This window comes from Halyomorpha halys, unplaced genomic scaffold (genome assembly GCF_000696795.3).
Source record: "Halyomorpha halys isolate HHAL.00 unplaced genomic scaffold, Hhal_1.1 Scaffold312.1, whole genome shotgun sequence".
NCBI classification, from domain to species: domain Eukaryota; kingdom Metazoa; phylum Arthropoda; class Insecta; order Hemiptera; family Pentatomidae; genus Halyomorpha; species Halyomorpha halys.
Window position 1 is genome coordinate 796,193 of NW_027105402.1, and position 22,903 is coordinate 819,095.

The 22,903-nt window shown below is 29.8% G+C and overlaps 1 long non-coding RNA gene across 6 annotated transcripts in view; it reads left to right on the top strand.

Moving 5' to 3' along the window:
- Window positions 1-22,903, top strand: part of LOC106681146 (uncharacterized) — a 693,797-nt gene that overhangs the window by 143,126 nt on the left and 527,768 nt on the right. For all 6 annotated transcript variants that reach the window (XR_010844430.1, XR_002945592.2, XR_010844431.1 and 3 more), the window contains one exon: window positions 20,942-20,993. This is a non-coding gene — a long non-coding RNA (uncharacterized lncRNA). The remainder of the gene's footprint in view (window positions 1-20,941; window positions 20,994-22,903) is intronic.

A 22,903-nucleotide genomic window follows, 5' to 3' on the forward strand; every position in this document is an offset into this window, starting at 1 on the left:
TATTAAAAGGAGGAAATGTTTTGAAATTAAGGAAGGAATAATTAAAAATAATGTAGTTCAGTGCTATCAACCATACCTTCCTACCTCAATCTTTTGTCGAGATATGATTTTTTGTAAAGGATTTTCCATGAAAAACCTGTAACTGAACATTACTCAATTTTGTTTACCATTCTCAGAATATATGTAGAATTTCCTGTTAAATAACATTCAATTTGTTAGAAAATACCTCTTCCTTAAGCATCATAGCTGTTGTTCTACTAAAAATCAGTAAACAATTTTTTATATAATGTCATTTTCAGTTTTCTTGACAACAGTAATTACAGCTGCTGTGAATGTGGTGGAATATCCATATGTTTTCTTATCCTTTTAATTAAATTATTTACCTGTTTATGCAAAAATAATTTAATTTTTTTATATTTATAAAATAATATCCAATATCTCTATTTCGACAATATTCATTTAGACAAAATGATCTCCATGGCAATCAAAACTCTCTAGGACGTACAAGCTCTTTTTTCCCTGGATTTCTGAAAAAAAACTACCGTAAAGCATTTTAAATGTCGTCTTGGTTCGAAAATATCTTTTGTTTTATATTATATTTTGTTTACATCCTAAAATGTTTTCCATCATAATAAGAGTTCCAGGTACACAAATTAAAAAATAGGCCTTTCTTTAAATTTTGAAAGGAATGATAACTTGTTGAAAATACTTGAACTTTGTTGAAAATAAAAATCCATTACTTTTAAAATCAAACGAAAGTATTATTACTTTAAAATTAAAAACGCTGAGGTTTATACATATTTAAATTTTTTTTTAGCCCAAAAATAAATCTACGTGGATTGCAAATGGCTAAGTGCACCTTTGGCCATAACGCAGATCTATTGGCCATCAACTTAGTCGCAACCATTAGAGACCTCTAATTAACCTTGAACCTTTAACCTTATATTTTTTCGAAAATCAGACATATTTTTTAATATTTAATTCAGTACAATTTTGATAAATAAAATTAAAAAATCAGCTATGTGACAGAGCGACTTCCTAAAGAAGTTAAGGAAACAAGCCTCTTTAAAAAGTAATTAAATTTCTTAAGTAAATTACCTGACATTTTCTCATCAAACTGACTTTTACTCCAGTTTGTTAAAATGCAAATTAACTTTAAAATTTTAATTCACTAATTTTATTCTTGATGTTGATTATAATTGAACGAATTATAAGCATACATCATTAGTGTGTAGTATTATTTTGCTGCTTTCAGAAAATTTAGATATATTACTTCTTTGACTAAAATATTTTGAGAGGTAAAACATTTTTAAAATCCCTGGGACAAACAAAGTGTTCGTTTCGTTTTTTCTCATCTTATTTATAAAAATTATCGTTCATTAAAATTTTAAAGTATAGTATACATTATTTCCATAATTTATATATTACACAGTAATTACTGTGTCTTCGACTTCAAAGAATACTTGAGGTTATATAGTTATTAGTTCGGGTACCTAGTGAAGAACAACCGACCAAGATTTTTCTGAAATGGTATTGTATCGGTTATCCTCAACATGTGCTACTTAAAATGGATTGCTAACAAAAGTCCGTACATTTTAAATCATTACTTTAATGAATTAAATGTAAATTGGTTGTGTTATATGAAAAAAAAATTAAATTAAATTCTCAGGTCACATAGTATGCTAAGCCACAAACTTTGCATTCTCGTGTCAATAGGATTTCCGGTTCGAATCCGGCCTGGCCGAGTTCGCTTTTTTCTTATAGCGGACCCTTGGAATAAATTTCGACCTTTCCACTCTGACTTGTATAGACTGATAGCTAGAAAGATTACCCGTCTTTCTGGCCCATGGTTTTTTATGCCCAAAGAGTGAAAGAAAATACTATCATTTGAATAATTCAGCAATTTTACAACATTGAATTAAAGTTCTGGCATCTTAAGACAAAACTAATTTTTAACATAAGTATTTAACATTTAACATTTAACATAAGTATTTAACATAAATATTTATTTTTAAATTATTAAGATTTGTGTTGGTTCGACTTTATTTTGAAAAATGATTCTTCTGCATTAATAAAACTAACAAATAAATAGAAAGTATTTTTCGCTTACAATTTTTTATTTAAAAATGGTGGTGATGTATGTCCAATAGGGATGTTCCGAGGATCATTATGTAACAAACTGATTAATTCGAAACCTTTACTTACTGTGTATAAATAATTTTAAAAAACATTATTTGTGCTTACGTACAGTTTAAAGGCCATACACTATAGCTGTAGTATTTGTGGAACCGAATGATACGTATAGAAGTTAGTTTAACATAAATTTTAATCTCTAGAATTTTATATGATAAAAGAACGTTTATTATGGAAAATCCTGTGGACGCCGAGACATATTACCTGAAAGTGGACTTTCCCATCTTAAGCGGGACGTCTGATCACCATACTTATGTTATTGCTTCGCCATATGAGCTACATGAAGTTGGGAATGAGCCACAACTACCCAGGATCTTAATGGGTAGAGATGGCACACTTATCTACTTATCAATATGTATGAAAAACTATTATGTATGGCGGTTACTAAATTTTATCATACTGGCTTCTCCTGTAACAGAAATTGAATAGAATTGATAAGAGATAGAGATATAGAAGGTTGGATGAACACGACCGAATATCGGTCTAAAGGGACTAGTTACTGGATTATAGTTTCCTGCCCTTAGGTAATGTAAATCCTGGTTTATTTCAACGTGAGGCTCAGTCAACTCTAGGAGGTATCCGTGATCTTACTAGTTTAGGATGTCCTTAAAGATACCACATCAAACGGTTATAGAACTTCAAAGTCTAGAGTACCCATAAGGGTTCTCAATCAATCATAATAAAATGCAATGAAATGGTCACAGTGGTTTGAAAGAAATTTTATTTTTGTAATTAATTAATTCACCAAGATAATACTAATAAATTATGAAATGGACTAGATATATTATAATACTATTGCAGTAGTGAGTTGGTTGCCAATCTTTTCTATACTATTTCAAGTCTCATTTATTCTGGAAAAGTTGACATTAGATTTTGAGTCGAATCCTTATTCCGTACCTTCAGGTACTTTTTTGATGTGAACCATCGGGGCAAAAATAAACAATTTTTTTTTTAATCGACAAATCATTCGGAATCCGCCTTCATAATTTGACTTTCCTCGACCGGCCGAGGCGACTAAAATTGCTGTTATAATGATGACCCCTCAATAATTTTTTTCTTTTTAAAAAAACTTTTTTTGGAATAATTTGGGATGGAAGTACACAAGCATACAATATATACAAATTTACTAAAAATAAAAATTAAATAAACACTAGTAATTAAAAAATATAATAAAATAATTAAGTATAAACTAAAAATAGCAGTGTATTTGGGGTAAACGTGCTAAAGGATTTGAACAAATAATTATAAAGCTGTTTTAGGAATCGGTCTTTGTTAATAGATCAGAGTTCCCAGAAAATCTGCAAAAAAGATATTCAAATTTAGTGAAAAAAACAATATAAATATTATGAACAACTTTTATTATATTTTTTATTTTTGTGGGATTAATTTTTGAGCTATTAGATATCAATTAAAATAATCGTCGAGACAAAAAACTCCTAAGGATCGCATTGAACCCCCTTAGTAAAAAAATAAAATAATAGGAATATCTTCTTTTATTTTTTACACAAACTCACATATATATATATATATACACATTGTCTCAACATTTTAGTTTTACCAACGTTTTGGCATTTATAACTATGAGCATTTTTATGTTTTTACACCCAAATTACTTATTAAAATTATTTTGTTTCATAAACAATACTTCATAGTAGTATTATTGAACAGTGTAGGTTTATTTTTTCCTGGGGCTTTTTATCTGCAATATACATATTGATTAATATTATAGATGCATTGTTATTAAACATAGATTGCTGTTAAATGAATATAACTATAACAATAATGAAAATAATCCATCCTCAAAATTTTTCATGTGCTTTCTTTTAACCACGTGCCAATTAAATATTTCATGCATACAGAAATACGATAGGGAAAAGATTGCATTATTATAATATAACTTATTTCAGTATAATATAAACTTATTGAGCCGAATGAGTTAAATATTTAACGCTAATTGAAGCTTGTTATAATTGTTATTGATGGTGACAAGTGGATATAGAGCGTCTGCTGGAATTGACCGGGTAAGTTATGGGCGATCTTAGACTCCTCGGATTTGTGTCATTAATAAAGGGAAATTAGTTGGTAACATATGCGGGCGTCCTGATTTATAGACCGGGGCCCTTTTTAGTGCTGAGCGGTTTATCACAAGTCTGCTAATAAATCCTTTCCAGGTTTTATTGCTTAGTTAACTCATATTGTCTCCTCCCCGCCTATGTCCTTATTCACCGATTTAAACAATGGTGAAAATGCTCTTTAATTTTTAATTTTAATGATTACATAAACAGTTTTATATGAAAAGAAATACTAAAATCTAAAAATCATAAAGCTTCACCAAATAAATTTAAAGATACAGTTTATTTTTACATGACATTGGCTTAGCAAGAAAATATTCATTGGTAGAACTGTGTTAACTATTCTGCGTTATGGAGTATACTGAGGTGAACGTTACAAGGGGGGGGGGAGGAGGTAAAGGGTTCATAGTCAGCGACGAAAGGAGAAATATCTACAATACTAGTCGATCTAAGTCGACGAAAAAAAAAATCATTAAGGCATAAGGAAATTGAACCATTCATAGGAAATAAATTTAATATAAATATGTCAAAACAAGGAAAAAAAAAAAAACTTTCTGAAATATATCTAAGATGAAAACTAACCTTTTCAATCGGCTTTGATTGTTTTTCGGGTTCCGATTTAAGTGGGTTAAACCGTCGATGGGAACACCGCCTGTGAGACTGGGGGAAATGAAAATAATCTTTTCTTAACGGGGGCAGTACGCTCTTCGAATGAAGTTATACGGCCTCGCGTGGTTCAATTGAATCTCGATAGTTATGGTGAGAGAATATAATGGCGAAAACCGTCTCTGTCTGGAGGTAATTTCATTTTCGATTGAGCGTTACGGACAGAAATTTACCGCCATAATCCAATTATAGTTATTTGGATTATACAACAGAAAATATATTCGATGGGATAATAGATAAGTTCCCTCTTCTTTTTAATTTGTTTAATTTTCTTCATCAGCATGTATTTTTGCTACAGCTAAAAAAATATTATTTATATTGTTCGACATTCGAACATACATTATATGATAAAATAATACAGTTATATTTACTGGACTACTAAATCAAATTGTTTAGTATCGTGAAAATCAACACAATAAATTATAAATCATACAATTTTTTTTTAATCGTTTTAGTTGTAAAAAAAGCTACCAGAATCAAGGGCAAAAAATATTAGAGTTCTAAGGATTCATACCATATGTAGAGACCGAACTAAAGAGACAAAGAAGAAGAAAAAATATATAAATAATAACAATTATTCTAACAAAATAAAAAAAAATTACAAATATAATATCTATAAATAAATCGATATAATAGAAACTGATTAAATATTGACAGAATAATTTATACACAAGATAAAGAAAATTAAATTTAAGAAAATAATAAGATAAATACATGTGATACACATTCACAATCATACAATATTTACATTCAGCCTTGAGAACTCCGAACCGAGCTTTGCAGCCTTCACGTGGAAGGTAAAGTAGGACTCCTAGAAATCTCAGCGCTTCTCACCCAACCGCAGCACACTACCAGTAATCAGAAAATTAAGAGGCTGGTCTTAAAGTATTCTCAGAAAATACTATAATTTCTGTTACAAAATTAAGTAGAAAATACTTTGCACTTAAGGGAAGATTTTAAGTTATGCACCTGAGTAAAATAACACCAAAGTATCCAATAGCGTAGCAATTGCCCTGTTTACCCGCTCATCGCTCTGGAGCCCGGAGCACTAGTTATGCCGGCTGATATCTCATGCATACTGATTACCTTTAAATGGAAAATGCGTTTGTTCTCCTATGACTTGCTCTGGAAGTTGAGAGTAAAATCACACGGTCCGTTACATATTTTGAACATTTTATCCCAACTGAGTTGTTTAGTCCTAACAGTCGGTCGTTACTTCCAGTAGAGTTCTAGAAACTTTACAAGCGTATTATCCCCAGGTACTGACAACTTTATTTTAATTTGCCGTAATTAGTAGCCGTGTTTTTAAATTATAAACTTTTCGGAAACCTCCTTTTTGCAACCTGTCATGAGAAGTTTTTCTTTTTGATTCAGACTAAATTATTAGGTTAGACCGATAATTTGGTAATGATTACATGAAATAATATGTTATTGATGTGAGTAGGATATGTAAAATATTTACCGTAAATGGATTGAGGTTTTTCTCAAAATGTCTACGGTAAAATGGATTGTACACCTATATTCAAAGTAGATTTATATTAGGGTCTAATCAAGCAATATCTGAGTGCGGCCGAATTCGTTGATTTTAAATAAATTATTTTAAGTTTACTTCATTTCTATTTTCGTGATTGAAGATTAAATAAAGTTTATATTAATTAGAAGTGAAAATCGTTCTCGTTTACCCATTTCGGGAGAGGAAGCCCAATAAATTGGTTTAAATCCTTATCAAAGTTGATTCTTATATTCATAGAAAAATATATATTTAAACTGAGTAGGAAAACGAAGGTTATACGAATCCAAAATAGAAGAATAGCTGACGTAAATAATACTTATAATTTATAATACTACCCTAATTCAATTTAAATAAAATGGTGGATTCATTTTCATTGTTTCAAAAAAATGTTCTTTAGATTTTATGGATTCATAACAGGGAATCAAATGTGGTGAAAATCACTTGAAACGTACTAATATGAGTTTATTAAAGCTATCGAATAATTGATTCAAGAACCAATTTCCCGAACGATAAATGTTTAATTGAGTCTGATACTGAGATATCCACTTCAATGGTCATGGCTACACAATTTTACTTATATTTTAGAATAGAGAGAGTAAGTTAGTGATTTAATTCTTCTAAATCTGACTCCAAATTTCCTATTAATGACCCAAAAACTTACCCACGTGAAGCGTAAAGGGATAGCATCTAATTTTTTATTTTACATGATATGTAACATGTGTGCAATTTTTGATTTTCGATAATATATTATGGAAACACATTAAGAAAGAACAATTAAATCACATTAAAAAATGAAACAGAGACAGATTTATAGCACTATGTTAATTTTGGATATCAGTAGTATCAGAGTCGGCATATGGCCTCTTTTAAAGATCAGCTTTGTTACCAATACTGATTTCATTGCATCATCTACCACTATAGTCCTATTTTTACACTCAAGATGGTGAGTTATTATAAACTTGATATTTCTTACAGGTTTAAAAAGTCTTCCTTTGAGGCTTTATATAAATCGATACAAATCCGAATGTTTGAATATATATTTTTCTACATCTGAGGTCACTCTAATACCATTCGTTGATTTTAAATAAATTATATTAAGTTTGCTTCACTTCACTTCTATCATTTGAAATGTTACAATCGTTGTTAATCTTGACACACCGTCAGTGAATCACATCAAAATTGTTATGTCAAACGATGATACATTCAAACGCTCTCCTGAATTCCACAAAATATGTCAAGTATTTTTTTTTCTAAAATCGTTGGCTTTCCAACGGTATATAATAAGTCAATATTACTAATTATGTAACCGGAAAAGTGTTATGAATGTGGAAAACATATTTTTCCTATTTTTTATTTTAATATCTTTATTGAAATTAACAACTGTATATTACATAATACATTCAGTAAATTTGATCTTAGTTAAAATGGAGTGTTACAGGCATGTAGAGCAACTACCCATTGGTAGCACTCTAATGACATTTTACATTACCTGGTCTCGTGGCCATCTTCTTTTCAGGCGCCTCGGAGGATTGTCAGGAATGGAAGAGGATTCAAAGTTAGAAACAAAGGGTTTCGAGTGGTTGAGGAGTTTATAATGGAAGGAGTGATATCTGGAACGGGCTAGATTGGTTACATAGGGAACATTAAAGTCTTTGTGTATGATTTTATTTGTGACAAAGTAAGGAGAATCGAGGATTTTGGATTGTAAGGATTGGATACGAGAGGAATTCGAAGTTTTAGTGGACCCCCAAAGCTCAACTCCATATGTCCTTAGATTGGCCTTATTACAGTCATGTTGATCAATCTTTTGTAATGTGTTGGAAGTTTAGACCGTTTGTCTAGTAAGTGTAATAGTCGAAATCGTCGCTCAGTTTCCTGTATTTTCAGTTTTCTGTGAGGATTCCAGGTTAATCGTTTGTCCAAATGTAGTCCGAGGTAGCGGATCTGCTCGACAGGGGTAAGAGTAGGTTTATGACGAAGGGTAAAGGTGATTTGATGGGACTTGTAATTATTTTAATCTTCCAATTACACCATTCTTCGAGGGCTGTGATATGGGATTGGAGAGTTTGGGATGCAATTAATGGGTTACTAGTGACTGCGAGCACACATGTGTCATCGGTGAGGATAGTGTTAGGATTTGTTGGAATGTCAGCTGTATAGACGGTGTAGAGGATTGGACCAAGGATACTACCTTGAGGATTTTTTCCTTTTATGTTCTAAGGTTAATTACAAACTTTTTTCATTGTTTATATTTAACCATTTTTTATTATTGGTAAAAAAGTGGTAGAGTCAATAATGATACAGGAGAGAGTTATTCTTTAGTTACTAATAAAAAAAAAATTCTAATAAAAATATATTTATTTTTTCGAATAAATAAAATAAATTTACTTTACAGAAAGATTTTTTTAAAAAGAGCATTCCGAGTTCAATCAAATACGTTAGGGCTGTTTTGAGAAAATCGAAAAATCCGGTTGGTCGATTTTATCGAAAAAGTTGCTGTAACATGTAGGTAAGCGAAAAAGGTTCATAGGTAGATAAAACAGTTTTCAACATACAAATAAATTTTATGGTTTTAATCTCAAGATATTAGAAAATTAATATTGTTCTAGTACTGATAGTTTTACAGTGTACTAAATTTTACATTTTTTCCAAACCGATTATCTTTAGTGAACAAAATTTAAATTTGTTAAAGTGATTCTATGTATATCCAATATTAAATAGAAGGATGGTAAAGATAGTATAGAAATAACCTCATGTAGCAACTAGTCTTTGGAAGTGATAAGGATACTTGTTAACACAGGCATGAAAAATATTTTCCCAAGGAATTTGTTTACTTAACGAGATTCCGAAACCCTTTTTAGTAAAATATCGGAAGGTCTAAAAAAGATTGACTTGTCCGCAGAGAGGAAATTTGTTTTGAATGTTTTATGTATGTAGCCTTTGTGGGTAGCTGCGGTGGACGGAGGCTAATGGAAGTGATGGAAGCGGGTGAGAAATGACGCTAGCCTCGTCGACAGGTGCCCAGAATATTCAGCTGATTTGTAGCCTCTCCTCATGCCCTGGGGCTCATGCCTCAGGGGCATTAACACCTCTCTTAGTTGGGTGTAATGACTGTACTCCATTTGGGTAGATATTTCTAAGGTCGTAACGATATGAAGACATTTCTCCCTTCAGATGTTTAATAAATATCCCTTTCATATAAGCGGATAAAGTTCAAAGATCTTTCTTAAACTTAAAAGTTTTAGATACCAACCAATGCTATGTAATATAATATTGAATCGACATAAAACAAGTCCTGAATTCTGATCACTGTTACTCTTATTGACAAATGCTAATAACATAGTTCCAATTCATTGCAAACCATTTATATGTATTACCATTATTAAGCCTATTTGAGTGTAAAATATTGAGTTTTATAGCTCCACGAAAGAATCAAATTCCTCTTGTATCCAATCCTTACAATCCAAAATTCTTTCTATGCCATAGGTAAAACTATCCATTCCTTCATTAACTCCCAACCCACACCAAATCTCATAGTTCGTGTTATTCCAATCTATTTCCGAAAACCCTCCTAAATGTCTAAAAAAAGTTGGCCACCGGGCTTAAGATGGAACGGTCTTAGTAGTGCTACTCAGGGGTATTTTTCCCCCAAACTATTGCCACGTGATAATGTTTTAAATGCTTAATTCGATTCATAAATAGATATACATGTAGATATAAATAGATATAGATATAGTTTTAAATTATATAATATGAGAGGGTTAGCTTAACGCCTCGGGATGATTAGCTATTACTAGATTCTAGTTATCATGATATTTTATTTATTTTTATTGTCACTTTCAAATTATTGTAATCTTGTTCAATAAAATATAATTATAATATTCTTCTTTAACGTATACAGTCCATATTTAAACTTTTTTTAACTTTAGTTTATGGAAGATCTATTTACTAGCTGTTTTTTTATTTTTCTCTGACTGGAGAAGTCTGGAAAAAGTTGCTACTGAAAAGGTCACTCGCTACGTAATATATTTTAAGCTGAAAATTTTCTTTTGTTTTTTTTAAAATGATAATTACTGATGAAAATAAATATTATTAGGTTTTAATTTATTATTCAATGTAAAAATAAAATATTTATTAATAATTGATGTTTCGCTCCTCTTTAAACAGCCCAAATGCCCTGATGTTGAACCACTGCAAGATGAGGTAAAACGTCGGTTACTAATTAATGTTTTTTGCTGCTACTTTTGTACCTTTTTTGACTCCCACCTGCACCATCTACCTACAGTCATCATATACAATCAACACACAATCATTCAATATTTAGGATCGTATGATATATTAATATATATATGTACACACATATGTATATATATACATAAGGCTGAAATATTTATAATGTTCAGGTCGCTTAAATCTTACTAATACTTTATTTATTGATAATATTACAATCTACTACAAACTTAGGAAATGAGTAATGTATAGTAATGTACACTTTCATACAGTACAATAGAAGCCTGAGGGATTGAACTGGTTCCTGTGGTGTTTTTATGTTATATTATGTTCAGTGTTTATACAACAATTCTATAATTGATATAAAGTGAGTGCATAGACATAAAATATGAACACATCATTATTGCTCCACGAAAGTATCAAACTCCCTCTTGTGTACACTGTACGTATATGTAAATCCCCAACTCTTTAGATATTGTCCTTCTATAGTACCTATTTCAAAGACCAATACATATTGTCTACACGTTGGTGGTTATAGGTTAAGGTTGTCTAATGATTGTGATAATAAGCACTAATATTTTATCATGATTTTTCTTTGAGACAATATTGTGTTACAATATATTTAGAAATAATAATTTATGATGAATTCAGAATTTCATGGTATATATACTGATATTATCGAATATGAGAGAGCTTGCTTAGAACGGGAAGAGGGCAGTTATTTAAGCACAATATTTAAAAAGCGCCCGAGATTGGAAAACGGCGTGAACCCCTCCAGTTTCGCCCTCCGTGGTAGCCTTACTTTTCAAGCAGACAATCATAGCGAGTAGGTTGGTCAATGTCACAATCTCACAAGAGGAGATCATAACACACAAAAAAGACCACCCTTCCCGCCTGGACCCGCCACACTAGGACCTTCAGGGACGAACGGTTCTATATCACTTTTCAAGTATTTTCTTAAAACGGGAAAAGAAGACTTAAGATAGTTAAATAGCGCAATATTTAAAATGTGCCTGAAATTGGCAAACGACGTATTTTTCACAAAATTGACTATAAATTAATTAAAATTAACACAGAATAATTTCCATTATATAATAGCCAATAGCATTATAGCAATCAATAAGAAAGAGTAACTTTATATAGGATTCCTTAGAAGTTGTTTGTGAATTTTAGCATGCTCACCATGTTGCTAGTTACCGATCATTTCACACTTGCCTCTAGACTACTTTTTATGTAATAAAAATTGTACATATTCTCAAATAGAATGGTGCTAGAGTTTTTCATATACCATGATCGTTTTAGATAGAATTTCCATTTTTTTCCGTTCGAAAAATAACTGTTTCTTTTTTACTGAACGGAATTCGAAGAATAGTCCCCTGATGGTAGGCAGTTTTTCAAAAAAGAGGTAAATCGAATTTATAGGAATGTAATGTACGTCTCTTGTGTATTGAATTTGAATTTTTATCGTTTCCAGTAGCAGTACTTTTATCCTTCAATAGCTAGCATAAAAAATATCTCTTTTTCGTTACATTGTTATTGTTCATGATGTCTTTTAGGTGATAAATCTATACATCGGATTTACTTGGATGAAAAGAAAGTATGTTCATTTACTAAATTCTGCGTTATTTTATGCAGGTTTTTTTTTTTTTTTTACTGTTATCTATTTTTAAAATGAACATCTGCACACTTTTAATTGTGAGTAAGATTTTACTTATATGTCCATTCTGTAGTTTATGGTTAATCAATTTGAAAATTTCTAAACTATGAATAAAAAATACTGGTGAGAAAATATATGTTAGAAAACTCTATAATGATAGTGTGGGTTCGATTTCCAGCTGTGTGAGTCATTTATTTCGTGCAGGATCTCTACTGCCTAATATAAATTTGTGGGCAAGTTTCAAGTACCATTCTTTCAAAAGTTAATACACCCACTTATCTTAAGTAAAAATTTATTTGTATAGCATTTCTAAACTTTAATCTTTCCCTGTCAGATCAGTGCTAACATTTTCTAATCAAACTTTTTCAACAAAAAATAATTAGATGTCTACCTGAGATGCTCCTAGAAGGATTACTGTGGTTGAAAATAAAAACAAGAAACTTTTGTTGAATGTTTTGAAGTTGATCTGTTAATTTTAACATTAATAAAATTCAAAGTTTTATAATTTTGAACTATATATTTCTTAATTTATCTTTCTACAATTTCGCTGGTCACTCTTCTATTCTGTTGGTTCTGACATAATGATCAGATAACGCTTGAACTAAGTAAAGGTCTTGTTACGGACGTCGGAGTCTTTATCAAGCTAACAGTTACTAACCTTCAGTTGATACCTGTTCAAACAGGTACCGGTTTTTCTTAATATATATTGCATTGTGCCCATTCAAATTCTGTCGAAAGTATTAAACCCACTTATCTTAAGTAAAAATTTATTTGTATAGCATTTCTAAACTTTAATCTTTCCCTGTCAGATTAGTGTTAACATTTTCTAATCAAACATTTTCAACAAAAAATAATTAGATCTCTACCTGAGATGCTCCTATAATAAATTTTTAATTATGGTTTTCTGGAGTGAATTTTTTTACTTTTGATAGTCATATGTGCATACTTCTTGAATTTTTGGCAAATAATGAATAAATTTCTTTGAATATTTGTTATGTAGGATCCATTAGGTAAAACGTTTGCAACTTTAGAATCATTACTGTGGTTGAAAATAAAAACAAGAAACTTTTGTTGAATGTTTTGAAGTTGATCTGTTAATTTTAACATTAATAAAATTCAAAGTTTTATAATTTTGAACTATATATTTCTTAATTTATCTTTCTACAATTTCGCTGGTCACTCTTCTATTCTGTTGGTTCTGACATAATGATCAGATAACGCTTGAACTAAGTAAAGGTCTTGTTACGGACGTCGGAGTCTTTATCAAGCTAACAGTTACTAACCTTCAGTTGATACCTGTTCAAACAGGTACCGGTTTTTCTTAATATATATTGCATTGTGCCCTTTCAAATTCTGTCGAAAGTACATTCAATATAATTAAATTGATAGAAACCTGGCTTCCTTAGTAGTATTTATGCATGAAAATCATTCGTGTTTCGGAGAATCATCCTCACCTGAACAATTCTTAGAATTATATATTATATGCAAATTTTTATTTGCATAATAAAACATTAAATATCTAAAAATATTATAATGATTTAAAATTAATTTTCTTTTAAGCAAAAATGCAAATTTAAGGTAAATTAAAATCAAGTTCATAAACTAATATTTAAAATAGTTATAAATTATTATGCTAATACATGTCTCTGCATATAATATAATATATGTAAAATAATTTATAAATATAATATAATATCCCCTCTCAACCTCTCTCGCTCGCTTTCACTCTCCTTCTTTCTATCCTTACTTTGTCAAAACATTATATTTATTTATTTAGCTTTTATTTATTATTTAATTATGCCTTTCCATCCATAAATTTGAAATCATTGTAAAATTATTAAATCCAATCATAAATTTTTTGTTGTTATAACTTTGAAATGGACCCGACGTAGAGACTATATAGTAGTAGCTATATCTCATTATAGATTTTCTATTGATATATCTTCGAAATAGAGACGGAAAAGGTACTATACAGTCCTCGTAATACCATGACAGAGATACGCAGGCGAGGTTTATTGTATCTATAGATATAGAAACAGTTCAGTTGATTTTAGTTTGATACATATTGTCTAAGGTAAAAGCTATGGAGGAAGTCTGATTGACATAAGTTTAATTACACACATCAGAGTAAAATTGGATTTACTACCACTTTACAAATTCCTTGGGCTCATACATAATAAAAAAGGTATAACAAATTTCTAGATTCTGGTATTGTTTACTTGATTAATGCTAAGAGCTGCAATTAATTAAGCCTGTATATCGATCAGCTTAATTGAATTGTTACTGTTGATGCAACAATAAACAGTCATTAGGAAACAATTACGATTCAACAGGTTCTATATTCCATGACAAGAATGGTGTATTAGGCACTTCAATAACCTCTATCTTAGCCTATATATATTTATTTTCTCTAAATTTTATGGAAATATTTTTCAAAATTTGTTATTGTTTGTTATTTGTATTGCATATTGAGTTTTAATAAACTTAATTGAATATATTATTTGCGGTTTCGTTAAAAAACTTTCTTAGTTCATGAACTACTTCTTAACATGTTTCGTTAGAATATTTTAAAATTAAGTCGTCAACATAAAACATTATTTTGTATTAATTAAAGATTCCCTCGTTATTTTTTTTCTAGCTGCCAATGTATATATGTATATATATAGATTGTTGTCTAGCCAGAGTGTGAGGTTAATTTCGAGGATTCAACTCGAAATAAAAGTTAACATGCCCAGTTCGGATTCGAAGCTGCACTGTATTTTACACTAGAATGCGATGTTTTTGGCTTGAGACAAGCACGGCCTCTAAAATTATCCTCATGGTAGAACTAGTCCATAGAAATATTAGAAATTTTGTTAGCAGTGTTTAAAGTCTACATTATACAATATCATTAAACAGGGCATCTGTATAGATGAAGTACGGAGTATCGTTCAGATTGTGTTTAAAGATTTCCATAAAGCTTTGTAACATAAAAGCAATTAATTGAGATAAAATTTGATTTAAACTCGGGGAGACCTATGTGTTAAATCTTAGAAATTATAGAGATTATAGAGATCTAGGTATTCTACGATGATATTACTTTTTGTTTAATTTTGAGCTTAATTATCTCCAGTATTATTACACTTTAACGCAAAGTTAATTCTTTGCTAGTACGCGTACTCTAATAGAATTGCTGACCGGGACATGGGAAGTGAATTTGGCCCGCTCCACTTGTCCATTTGACGCAATTAACATTCTATGACAATCCCGAATACTCCCTTATCAGCTTGTCAGAAAACGCGTTCCAAACACGCGATCAATATATATTTGTATATAATACAAGTTTTTTGTTATTTTTTGTGAATGAGAGTTATTAACCTGTAATGGGATTACTTAAGAATTTCGGGAATAAATCAATAATAAAGCTACCAAGCTAGTCAATGGTTTTTTTTTTTGAACGGTAGATATTAGTCGATCATATTATTAAATATTTGTCTTCCCATGGCACAGTAATGTCTTATATATTTTTACTTTAACTGACGTATGTATGGATATACACGTTTTGAGATTGACTGGGTCCAAATAACCAAGTGTCACCAAACGGTTTTAGTGTTTGTTAGCAATTTGTATCACGAAGTCGAATGACCGGACCGTTTTTTTTTTTAATCTATTTTTCATATTCTTAAGTTATTTTCCAAAACGGCTCAAACGATTTTGATTGAACTCGGTATATCACAATCAAGCAATCCATTGATTGATTAATATGAAATAGGTGTAACCTCATTGAAATTGCCTGCCAGGGCTTAAATGCCAAATTAGCAGCAGTTCCCAAAGTGGGTGCTGGGGTACCCCAAGCGTATGCGTCTTTCTCAAAATTTAAAATCAAAAGAGCAATGCAAAAGCGCATTCTATCACTTATTTTAATCCGCTATGTCTTCTTTTCTTACATATTCAACTGCTCTACGGATGATTGTTTTTTGGGACTGACATTATTATTTTGCGTGCGCAGAGACGCGAAATATTTTTGTGTCCAACAAGAGTGCCAAGAAATTATTTCGGGCCAAAAAGGGTACCGTGGCGAAATATTTTTGATAACCCGCTGCTCTATAGTACCTTTAATTTTGTCTATCCAAAATAATCAATCAGTTTTAATTATTAACTGTATAAATATTAACTATTAAAAAATTTGATGAATAATAAAAGGAGAAAAATTGAGAATGCAGTTTAAAAATATTTCCCTTCCAGAATGGTAGGTGAGAGTTTTGCCATGCGTCCACCTCACCCCAATACAAAAATTGGTCCTGTGTTTTTGCTAATATTGGTCGTATTGAGATGTTTTTTTTGCTATTGAATTATCTAGAATCAGACAAAAGGGTACTTAAAATGTTCTGGAAAAAGTATAGTTTTCGAGTTTTTAAAAAAATACTATTAGAAAAGTAGAAAAGTGAACATGTCTTTTTGAAAACCTGCCAGAATACCTAAAAAAAAACATGAGTGTGCTTTCAATAGTTCAATGTGCTTTGCTAATAATAGTATAATTTTCATGTTTTTTTTTTTTTATTTTGTGGTAAATTACCTTTAAAATCAGTAAAAGTTCATTGAAAAAATATATTCATTTATCATAACATTTAAAATCTTAAAAATAGTTCAAAAACATTTAAAAACTTTTGAGGGGGTGTGGTTAAATTTATTTATTTTTTTTGTCGGTTATAAAGATAAACTATTGAAAATAATGGTTTTAAAAAAGTGGCTACACACCTATAGATTTTAGTATGTCATATTCGTTCCTAAAAAAAAATATTTTCATCATAATCACCTTTGTTATAGCCAAACGGACTCAAGAATTCAATTTTTTCACGACTTTTTAGTGTTTCCTGGAATTTCCTATTATCCCCATATGAATTTTCTTGTTTTTAAATTTTCAATATATCAAGTTTAAACATGTATTCAAACATCAGGTTTAAGATATATTATATTATCTAGAGATACTGAATAGTAGGAGAGATACACGTACCATGGGTCAATTTTTTCAATCCTTCAATTTTTTTGAAATGACAATGATTTTTGTAAGTAATAGGGTTTTGTTGGCCATGGTTGTGAGATACATTGATTATTTTAAAAATATGTTATATTTAAATTAAGCCAAAAAAAAGGTTTTAAAATTAATAGTAAATGGCTCTAGTATACCTGTAACACACTGTATTGCACCTTGTGCTATGACTTTATCTTAGGGAAAATTAATATAAATGAGAGTTATAATTATAACACAAAATAAATGAAATTGTGTTTACTGATATGTCAGAATACACTAAAAAAATTAAACAGCCTCTCTGCTGAGATTAATTTACATCATCTTTATAGTTTATTCATTAAGAATTAATGTATTTCAAATCCTGGAAAGTAAACAGGAAAGTTGCATGAATTATAGTGAACGCGGTGATTTATTGGGTTGTACTTGGGCCGCCATTCCAAGGTTCAATATGTATGTAGCTCCAACCCATTGTAATGATATAACATTATCATTTTGGGTTAGATTTTTAGCAATGTTTTAAGCTATATTGCTAACATGTTGCATTCATTATAAACTGAATAGATTACAAAAATCTTTTTGATGAAAAATTATGATATACAATAAAGAAAAATTACTTTACCAACACCCACACAAACACACTACACAATGTTGTCACACAACTGAGGGAGTTAGATTACGTAAGGCAGGTAGATTGGAATTTCCAAGAGTAGACATCTTTATTTTGGCACAAATGCCAAAGTTTATCTGGTATAACTTTTTTTTAAGGTAACCCAACGTAAAGAGAGAAATGGTTTAAAAAAAGACATCTAATTTTTAGGAAGTTTGTTGAATGCACAGCATAGAATAGGCAAAACATAACATTTTAAATTTAAATATTATTTAACAATACTAATATGAGGTTGTATTGAGAAGTCTTGCCGTGAGTTAAGTTGTTGAAACATTCGGATTATAACTGGTTATATTATTGCATTTTTTAAAATATTAAAATACTTTTGTTTGACTTCAGTAATAATTTGGAACATTCGAGTCTCCGAAGTTTATAAAAATGAATGCCGCAATCTATTATTGACAGCTGGGAGTAGAGATGACATGGGAAACAAATGACACAAGAGGTTAGTTAGAGAGCGGCAAGTTGCATGAAAGGAGATCTCGGGAGAGATAGGCTTCAGCCAGCCAAACTTAGATTGCAATACTTTTTCAACGGCAAGTGTGGGATTTCAGTTGCCCCGTGTCGGACCATTAGTTCTGCCCGAACCCTGGGGATCTACTGCTCTTGTCAGCTCCCAAGCCTCTTTCCACCTCTCTCAAGCAAATATTCACTGTCGGTGCTAATGTATTCATTAGGATATAAATTGGACTGAATCTACGATACTTATTCAGTCCCGTAAAAAAAAACAAAAAAAACTTTAGAATAAAAAATAAAACAATAAAATCTAGATCGAAATTTTTTAGTTAATCACAAAAAAAATTGGTGCTATGCTAACATCACACAACTTTCACTTTCCGTCCTACTTAATCCTCACACGTTTCAGAACTGATATTTTTATATTATTAACTGTGGGAATACTTTCCCGTACTAAGTTTCCAATTGAATCATTTGGCAGATTAACCAACTCCAATTTCAATATTTTTAATTTCAAATTACTTTTAATATTGCTCCTCGTTGTAAAATTTTAACTATTTTTTTTAAATAGTTGCTTTTTTCCACTTTCCAAATATCTTTTAATTATAAAATTATTTACATTAAAACGGGGCTCCTCCGGGAGGGTTCTTCTACAATTTTGAAAAACAATGCAACGATAATATAATAATAAAAACCTATTTAACAATTATTATTTAAATATTAGTTAAAATTTTTTATAAATTACCCTATTAACTTGTCTCTTAGCTCTTTTCTCACCTTTTTTATGTAGTAATCACTGTTCCCCATATAATATATATTCTGCTTATTCACCAATCTTCTACCCCGGTAAGTTCAACTTTTATAAAATAAATATTTAGTAATTATCTTCTTTCCAAATATTACTTTATACAAAATTACAAAATAATTCACATTAACACCGAAGTTTCAAAGCTGTGAAAGAACAACAAGGTTAAAAATTGTAGAAGAACCCTGAAGACGAAGGAAGATTCCGTCCGTGTATTAATCAATATATATATATATATATATATACACATTTGGAAAAAAGAAAAAAAATTACTATATATTTGAAAACTTTCCCGGTAGAAGTGGATAAACATTATATTTTGGGAAAAAACAATTTATATAACTATGATGACATATATACGTTCACCAGACTGGCAAAATGGTAAAAAACGATTACCTTATTCGACTTTATATGTTAAATATCAATTTTTCTAAATACATTGGCTTTCCAATTGTATGTATTAATCACTTATTATTATTATTTACATAAATGCGATTCCCACCCAGAAAAATCCTTTAGTAAAATATCAAATTCATTCAGAGATTATATTTATCTATGTTTCATTAATTACATAACTGTGGAATGGTGGATTATTTCAAACAAACAAAATTAAAGGTAATGTAGAGGAAGCCATTTTGGAAATTTGGCATTTAATCCATATTAAACTATTTAATTGAGAATAAGACCTAGTCGATATTGAAAATTATTTAGTTTTTCATTATATATTCATATATTTTTCGTTTAGCAAGTTTATTCCAAATCGTAAGAGCTATTGGTGAGAAAAAATGTGTAAAATCAACAATATAAAGGGTCACTTCAGGTCAGTCGATTTTAACGAAAATGTTGCTGAAATGTACCGTGAAGATTTCCATAAGGCCTGAAAATCTATATTACTCAAATTCGTTATCAATGGGAAATATGACTAAACTTCATACGACCATGTTGTTGCATGTCCTTTTTTGCTTCGATAGATCTACTAGTTTAGAGGACTCTTAGAATTCCCAAGTGCCAAAAAAAATTGAAAAGTTAGCAGAAAAAGTACAAATTTTGTTCTAGGCGTAAAAATCTAGATCTATCAAAAGCTTATTCCGTAGAAATACGAAAAAAATTGATTTATAAATAATTTCGTGATGAATGCAGTTTATTTGGGAAATAATGTTATTATTATCAACAGTTAAGATAATTAAAATATTTTATCACTTTACGCTTTTAATCAAATTTATTTTTATATAATTACATGAATTTAATTTAATAAATCCATAAATAAGTGTGAAATTAAAAAAATAGTTAATTAGCTTTACTTATAGTACTAACAACGCTATATTTTTAATAAAGTGCATTTATCACAAAATAAATTATGAGCGTTAAATTGTGTAGGATATTTAACCTTCCTCGTATTCTAATCCCCCAATACACCTTTCCCATTCATTTCCCCCTCCTCAAGTGAAAATCCTTTAATTCTTCCGGATTAGACGTCTGAGCTCTGCACACTCTCAGTAATGATAAAATCTTCCTGATACAATTTCTCTTGTATAATGATCTTGGTGAAATAAATCAGTAATTATCGTTTAATAACTTAGAATTACTTATTTTTATGGTCAAATAATGTAGAAAAAGCTATAATAAATGAAAAACTATAAATATTAATCGCAATAACAATTTTTCTTTCAGGTTTCAGCTGGTTCGGGATCCTGTTCAGTTGTAATGGAAAAACCACTATAAGGTAAACCACTAAAAATTATCATATTAAGAGGAACATTTAATAACCAACTGTACAATTTGGTTACTGTCTCTCTTTTCAGTATCCATAAAAGGCTTTAGAATAAACATAAATTCTTTAAATTTTGTTGCAAATGGTTATATTACGTATGTTGGGCAGTAAACTTGTAATTTCAGCGAGAATTTAGAAAAAGTTTCGGAATGCTGGAAATAGTTTTAATATTTTTATTTGAATAATAGATTTTTAAAAATTTACAAATCAGATTGCAGAGTATCAAATATAGCGATTCTAACATTGAGTCTAACATGGAGGGGCTATGCATGTTGGAATTCAACGAAATATTTTTTGGTGGTACTAGGTCAAAAAATTTTAGACTTGTAACCGAGGGTTCTTGCCAATATGTCCTCCGAGCCAAGAAAATTTTTTTTATATAATTTTAAAACTGGATATTATATACCAATCGATTTGTTTTTTTTAAAATAAGAATAAAACATTGCTGATCGTACTAAATCGTAAGTACTAAAAGAATATTTTATCCCACTTTCCTAGGTCGGTTGGATTTAATTATTTCAATACCATACTCTTATTGTGGCATATTGGGATAATAATATACCAATCGATTTATTTTCTGGAATAGAATAACAAATAAAATATTATAAATTTTATTAAATGAGTTTAAATATATGAAAAAATTACAAAAACTAGAAGCAGCTTCCTTTAATGTAGGCCAACAAATATTTTTTTTAGAAAAAGCGAGTCAGATTCGTTTTTGGCGTCCTAAAATACGAATTTTCATTAGAGATAAAAAAATATTTATATACGAGGCTCTCTTCGTAAGGTCAGTACAATCATTTGAATTGAGTATCTTTATCAGAGGTATATGCTAATATTTTTTTCTAACCGGCCAGATGAAATTTTGTTTGATAGTTGCAAATTTTCTGGTTAAGTATAAGGAGGCTGGAAAAGCAACATTCATTGTTTTTAATGAATATGAAATGGTTTCAGATATAATACTCATATAAAATCTTAAATGAAATATGATTTACAGAATTACTAAAGTTCACTAATATTGTTTAAATAAATCAATTGGTATCCATGTCAAGTCTCAACACTTCTTATTACATCAGTCCTACGTTTCGGCCAATTCGGCGATCCTCAAGGACAATCTAACAATTAACAGCTTATTATACATTCATTTGTAACAATATTAACAACAACGTTATTATTAAAAATTTACAATTAACATCCAATTCTTTAAAAAAATTTGCAGGCTGTTCTGTCCAGGTCGTTAATTAGTTATTAATTAATTAATAATTAATCAATCATATTAAATAAATAGCAGACTGTATATAGTAAAAAGTAAGATATTTAAAATATTTCTAGAAACTTTTTACCAAAAAAAAATTTACAAAATTTGGAATATAAACCTCAAAAATTCCAAAGATAGGATGGAACTCAAAATAACAAATAATAAAGCAATCAATAAGAAATATTATGGATTCAACTGTATAAAGGATTTATCAGAAGATATCCAGAAATTATTTAAAAATTATAATGTTGATGAATATCATGCTACAGACGAAACAATAAAATTTAAAAAATATTAAAGCGATTTCAAGGACAAAATTGATATAAAAAGTCATTCAGAAGTGATATATAGAATTCCGTGTTTAAATTGCACCACATTAATGAAATTACATTAAAAAATATGTTGGTGGAACTAAGCAATTGTTGGGTGATAGAATGTATCAACACAGAAATGATATAAGAAATAAAGAGAAGGATCCCAATAAAACAGCACTAGTGCAGCACGAAGCTAAAAATCAACACAAATTTAATTTTTAAAACACCATATTTATATGTCAGAGGACCTCAATTATACAGTAAATTTTAAAATATACACAAGTAATTTG